Raw genomic sequence first — 7432 nt, forward strand, 5'->3', positions numbered from 1 at the left:
AGGTGATCATTGAATTCGAAACCCTAATCTATCTGTTACTTTAAAGAAAAATACCTGGAAATAGTTGGAATTATTACTAGTAGTTTGCAGTAAAATTTGACTTAGAGAACTTTTTCAAAGCTCCCATCTTATATATACTAATAAATATATTTTCTTTATCTTTTTAGGTGCTCCAAGAAGTCCTTACGGTCATAACACAGAGCACTGCGGATGAGATTATTAATCGGAAGTTCACGCTTTCTTCCAAACTGACGTCGCAAAACTTTCCCAGAGGTGGGGTTTGAACCACGGATCCTTTGTTTCTGAGGCAATTGCGCTACCACTGCGTTACTGCTGCTAAAATAAAATTATTATAATTATTATTATATATATTATTAAAAATATATTATTAACTTAAACTTTTCAATTATATTTACTTTTACCAGGTTCATTAGCATTCATCACTAATCACCTCAAAATATATTTTAGTTTATTTATTTGATTTAATTAATTGCCTGAAAAAAGAAATAGTAAAATACCGAAATAATAAAAACTTGGCAATACGTAATGATCCACTTTATATAAATCCTGCCGCCTAATGTTTAAGCTTTTTGTATTTATTTAACGTTATAAATATTCACTAAACATTCAGCATTATTTAAACAATTTTTATTTTTTTGTTCGCGAGTTTTTAAAAATTGAGTTTTGGCAGCCTAAATCGATCAAATACTCCGCTGTGACATGTTGTCATAAGCGCCCGTAGGATTTTTTGATGTTTCAGATTTGACACTTTCACACATTGTGCAAACTCCAAACTTAAGTATGTTCATACCTATGCCAAATGAGAAAGATTTGCAAAAATTTGGGATGTTCTCAATTTTTAAAAACTGGCTGAGGCCTGGGAATTAAAAAGCCCTAAAACGCTTGCCCCCCAGCCCAAACATGAGGACACTGATTTAGTAAAATTTTCCATTCAACTATCTTAAAATAAATTTAAATTTATCGAAAAATTTTAAATTTTGTCGAAAAATATTGTGAATTACAAAAGTTATGACCATGCAAATTTTTCGCCCCCTCCCCTCCTAAAAAAATGAGTTGAATTTAAATTTAGTTTTAGATAGTAAAGCATATTGTATTTGCTGATTCTGATGCAAAAATATGCCATGTTTGAAACAGCCCCATGTAGAGTCTAATCTGAACAAATGTTAATGTGGCAAAACAAGCTTTTTAACATTGTCTTTCTTTAGATCGCATGATGATTTTTTAGGGAACATGTAAATAAGAACTGTTCTTAACATCAATAGACAAATAGTTTGATGAAATAGTGCAGCAAAAGTATATATAACCTTTTTCGTAAATAACGTTTACTTTAAACTTGTTAAAATACTACAAAAGGTGGAATAAACCAGTTGCGTTTTCACATAATAATACTGAAAATAAAGTTTTGCCAAAAAAAGCATTTTAGTTACGGGTGAAACGTACTAATAAAAGTGTCCAAATAAACGCTGTTTATTTCTTTTAAAGGCAGGAATTATGGACTCATCTAGGTTATAAAATCGGTCAAGATTCATAGAAATTATGCTTATCAAAAACTCCTTTAATGGTTTTAAAAAAAGTTGTTACATTTTTCACAGAAAGAGATTTAGCTCTTGAAATTGTTAAAACTTATGGATTTCTTTTAGATATTTAAGAAATCCATCTTATTTTATAGCCTAGTATAAAGTAGTATCCTAGGAAATGCTCTACCTACACAACTGTTTGAAAATTGCTTGACTATTATTTTTATGTCTTCTCGTTTTAGTGGCCAAACAAAATCATATTATAATGGTTATACAATATATTCTTCTCCACTCAAAGATAAAGCTCTTGGATGTCTTTTACTAAATTTTAACTTTTCAGATATGTGACTATAGAGGGAAATGTTATACATTTTGTTATGCATTGTTATACATTATTATACATTGTTATACACAAATGTTATACATTGTTATACATTGTTATACATTGTTATACATTATTATACATTATTATACATTGTTATACATTATTATACATTGTTATACACAAATGTTATACATTGTTATACATTGTTATACATTGTTATACACAAATGTTATACATTGTTATACATTGTTATACATTGTTATACATTATTATACATTGTTATACATTATTATACATTGTTATACACAAATGTTATACATTGTTATACATTGTTATACATTGTTATACACAAATGTTATACATTGTTATACATTGTTATACATTGTTATACATTATTATACATTGTTATACATTATTATACATTGTTATACACAAATGTTATACATTGTTATACATTGTTATACATTGTTATACACAAATGTTATACATTGTTATACATTGTTATACATTGTTATACATTATTATACATTGTTATACATTATTATACATTGTTATACACAAATGTTATACATTGTTATACATTGTTATACATTGTTATACACAAATGTTATACATTGTTATACATTGTTATACATTGTTATACATTATTATACATTGTTATACATTATTATACATTGTTATACACAAATGTTATAAATTGTTATACATTGTTATACATTGTTATACACAAATGTTATACATTGTTATACATTGTTATACATTATTATACATTGTTATACATTATTATACATTGTTATACACAAATGTTATACATTGTTATACATGATGACTTGAATTTCTGCTATGGCTCGTTCAATATTTTCTGAAGTATAAGGTAGATGGTTTTTTTTTTCTTAAAATGACAAACCAATATAAAAAATAAAGAAATAAACTAAAAAATATCATGTAAAATGCATATTTAATCACAATTCACTGTCAATCACAGTATTAAAGTAGTACAATTAAAGTCATAAAATAAACAAGAGACTTTTTTTGTGCTTGTCTTTTTTTCAACAAAACAAAAAAGTTATTTAAGCAGAAACTACAACCATTTATGTAAAAACGTTAATGGAAGTTTAATTAATGTAACAAAATTAATTACTTTAATTTACATATATTGTAATTTAGTAATTTACTTATATTGTTGATAAATTAAATAAACAATTTACTTTTAATAAAAAAATACTAAAGAATAGAGAGACAAACTAACAATGTTCGGACTAGCTCCTAAAATGTTAGGATTAGTAATTTTTCGATATCTAAATTTCAGCGGAATAGGTTTAAGTCCAAAAAATTCTAAATAAAACTCTAAAAAAATAAAATTATTTTTTGAAAGTTAAAACATTCAAAAAAATTCAAAGTTTAGCCATTATGGGAAACAGAATTGTTTTCCAAAATCGCCATATTTTCAAAAAAATAAATATCATATATTAGATTGACATTGGACAAGTATACTTTATATAGAATGTAAATTTGGTGAAAAAATTTCAAGAACATTCTATGGCAATTTTGTGGTTTCTTTTTATTAATAGTTTTTAATAACTTTAATTGTCAATGTGTATTAAGCGATTTCGGTAATGCCGATTTTTGTGAGTAGTTATTTTATATAAATTTATGTAAAACTTTTGTAAATATGATGTAAATTCAGGTTGAAAAATAAATTTTTTGAAAGAGAAGTTTTGTTTGGGAAATAACAACCTAACCGGGCAATTCAACGACAACCACCAATCGAACAGACTCTTCCGTGACTTAACTTAGCGAGATAAGCCATTGGTTTTAAGTGGGGCAAAAATTATTAACTTTCTCTCCAACATTTAATTTTCGTTTTACAAAAAATTTGTATTTCGTATAAGCATTTACAGAGAATGCTGCTAACAGGACACGTTCGACTTCTTCTTCGTTTTGGTTATTTTCAGCGTTAAAACATCATATACTAAATTTAGTATATGCAAAAATGCAAAATGCAAAACTGAAGTTACACTTTCCAATCCTTTAAAAAAAAACAGCTTATTTATAAATAACCATTTTTTATTAGAAGGATTAGAAACTTTAACTCCAGTTTTACATTCTGCACTTTTGCGATTACTTTCGTTCGCTGTATCCAATCGGCAGCGTCCAAAGTTCCATCATACGCTTCAAACATATTCAATAATTTAAAACTTGAATCCATGCTCGGTTAGGTTAAAAACACATCCGATCTCGAAATGACACTCGAACATTATGCGATATTTCTAAAGTCGGAGTAGAAATTAACACAGACGGTGGTCGTGATAACGCGGAAAACCATGTTGAGAAAAGCAAAAGTGTGTTGGAGACAAATCAAGAAGACGTACTACAAACAAATGGTAAAGCCGAAAATGGGTTCCTAGAAACAGAAGTGCCTTTACCACGAAGTACTCAGGAACGGCGCATGCCCCAAAAATGCGATTAATATTATTTGTATGATCCTTAAGGACCAAGGAGGAGTATTAATTTGGTGTAGAAAGTTTAAGAGCATTCTATGCCAATGACGTGGTCTCTTGTTATTAATACACCTTTTCTAGATATAATTGAGAACTTGAAAGTTGTAATTAAAAAAAGTAAGATGTAATTGAGAAAAACAACATGTAATTTAGAAGTCGCAAGATGTAATTAAGAAACACAACATGAAATAAAGAAATTTTAAAATGTAATTGAGAAACCCAATATGTAAATAAGAAATCGCAATATGTAATTTGAAAAACAAAAGTTGTAATTAAGAAATCGCAATATGTCTATGAGAATACATTGTTTGTAATTGCGAATTCAATGTAAGCTTAAAGGTCATTATAAAAGATCTTATTGGACATGCATTTTAATAAATTAATAATATCAAGTTTAACATTTGTATGCACCAGCAATACATTAATGCAGTAATTGAATTGAAAGATTGTGTTATTTGTCAATACACTATGAACAGAAAGTCTGTTATTAAATTGAATCCGTGCAAGCATTTATTTCACCAAATTTGTTTACAACCACTTCTGGAACAACCAGAACCACCTTGTCCAATTTGTAGACATCAAATACATACAACTGAACAACTTGAAAGAAAACGTTATGTTTTATCTTCATCGAATGATAGAAGAAGAGTAATTGAATGTGCTGAGCGAAACAACGATTGGGTGACTCTGGCGCAAACTTTAGGTGTCAAATATAAGACAGCATATAATTGGGTCCGCAGCGGAAATATAAATTTTATTGGAAGAGGTGGTTTTAAACCAAAAAAATTACCCGATAATCAAATCGAAGAAACACTAACATGGATTGAAAGTGACTGTCAGTTAACATTGGTGGCCATTAAAACAAGGATATTAAGACAATTTAATATTAGCGCCAGCACAACCGCAATTGCCAATTACCTCGAAGGCGGACTATTTTCATTTAAAAAAGTGCACAAGGAGCCTACTACAATGAATAGTAATGAAAACAAACAAAAAAGAGCTGAATATTTTAGGAACATTAACGAACACATCACAAATGGTCATCAGGTAGTTTGGTTGGATGAAACAAATTTTAATCTTTTTTGTAGAAAAACGCAAGGACATGTCAAACAGGGGAAAAGAGCAAAATACCTTCTTCAAAAGGTGCAAACATACATTTGATTGCAGCTATATCAACAACAAATGTCGCCATGATGGAAACTCGCAGAGGATCATTTATAGCAGACTCTTGTAACGAGTGGATGTTGATTTTATTTAACCAGTGGGTTACATTCGGGAATCGTTTAGAGGATTTGATTGTCGTGACAGACAATGCTCCATTTCACGCTCGTTTGGAAAGGGTGTTTGAAAATTCACCGGCTCAGTTGTTACGATTAGGACCCTACACCCCAATGTTAAACCCAGTGGAAGCTATCCGGTCCAAAATAAAAATAAACGTTAAAAATGTTATTCGCATTCCACCTGTATTTGGTGCTGGGATTATGGAACAACGAATGCAGTATTTAGAAAGTATTGTTACTGCGGCAAAAAATTCAATAATGGGAGGTGATTGCACACGCACTATACAACATACAACCACGCATTACGCAACGATTTTAAATATGGAAGACGTCAAAGTTGGTGCTTAACTGAATATTGCAATGATTTTTAATGACGTTGTTCAAATTTAAATTTTTATGTAAATAAATTGTGTTTTATTTATTATTTATCTGAAATCTCAACTAAATTTTTCACAAACAAAAATAAAAGAAAGTTTTAATTGACACCCAATAGGATTTCTCTAGTTACCGCCTAAACCTCAAATGCCTTTTTCATGACTTTTTATATTTTATTGATATTATATTATTATTTCCAGCCTTAAATTACAAAGTATATTAGGACTACAGAATTCAAAACACAAAGAACATTGTATTCTTTATACTTTTCTCAATTACAACTTTTATCTTCTCAATTACATCTTACGATTTCTTATTTACAACTTTCATGTTCTAAATTACATCTTACGTTTCTTAATTATATCTTTCATGTTCTAAATTACATCTTACGTTTCTTAATTACAACTTTCATCTTCTCAATTACATCTTACATTTCTTAATTACAACTTTCAAGTTCTTAATTACATCTTAAGAAGGAGTAGTTCTTAATTACTTTAATTGTAATTACGTATTGAGCGGTTTTGGTAATGTTGATTTTTATGGATGATTATTTTATATAAATTTATGTAAAACTTTTGTAAAGTGGAATTCAGGTTGAAAAATAAATTTTTGGAAAGAGGAAAAGTTTTGCTTGGAGCCAGAAACATAACATAGAACAAGTTTAAAATGAACTTGATACTTAATTTTTGAATAATAGATAATTTAGGTCAGAAAAAATAAACTTTTTTGAATAGCTCCGCGTTCGAATTAGCCCCGAACTATCCTATTTAGTTGTTTTATTTTTTACTATTTTGTTTGTCAAAATTCTAACGTTATTTCAAATTATGCAAAAAAGATTTTATCATTACTAATAAATCACGTTCTACATCTGATGTTGCTAAGATATTATTTTGTTTAGTTTCTGCATTAAACATTGAAATCCATGTTATACATGGATTTTTTAAACCAATGTGCATTATTTTACATTAAGCAAAATTGAATTCAATTAATGGTAATATAAACCATTTTAATATATTATCAATATCTTATTGTAAATTATTCATACTTATATCTTCATCTGACTTAAGAACATTTATAATTTTGCTATCATCAGCATATAATTTAACATAATTGTCAACCCTATCTGGTAAATCATTTATAATAATATACTCATTTTTATTTATTATAGTGTTAATACCTGATTTTATTTTTCTGTTTGAATCTACATACGCATAAAATAATTTTGGATTTTCTTTAATGCCATAAACTTCTTTATGATACTAAAGAAGATCCAAAATTTTAAAATCCAAAAAAATAAAACAGGTTTATGTGCCATAAACTTGTTTTACCTCTAATTGCTATTTTTGTTTTTTTATTAATGGTTTGACTTAATAATTTTTTTGTAACAATGTTTATGTGACATAAACTATGATA

Source organism: Hydra vulgaris, chromosome 07 (genome assembly GCF_038396675.1).
Source record: "Hydra vulgaris chromosome 07, alternate assembly HydraT2T_AEP".
NCBI classification, from domain to species: domain Eukaryota; kingdom Metazoa; phylum Cnidaria; class Hydrozoa; order Anthoathecata; family Hydridae; genus Hydra; species Hydra vulgaris.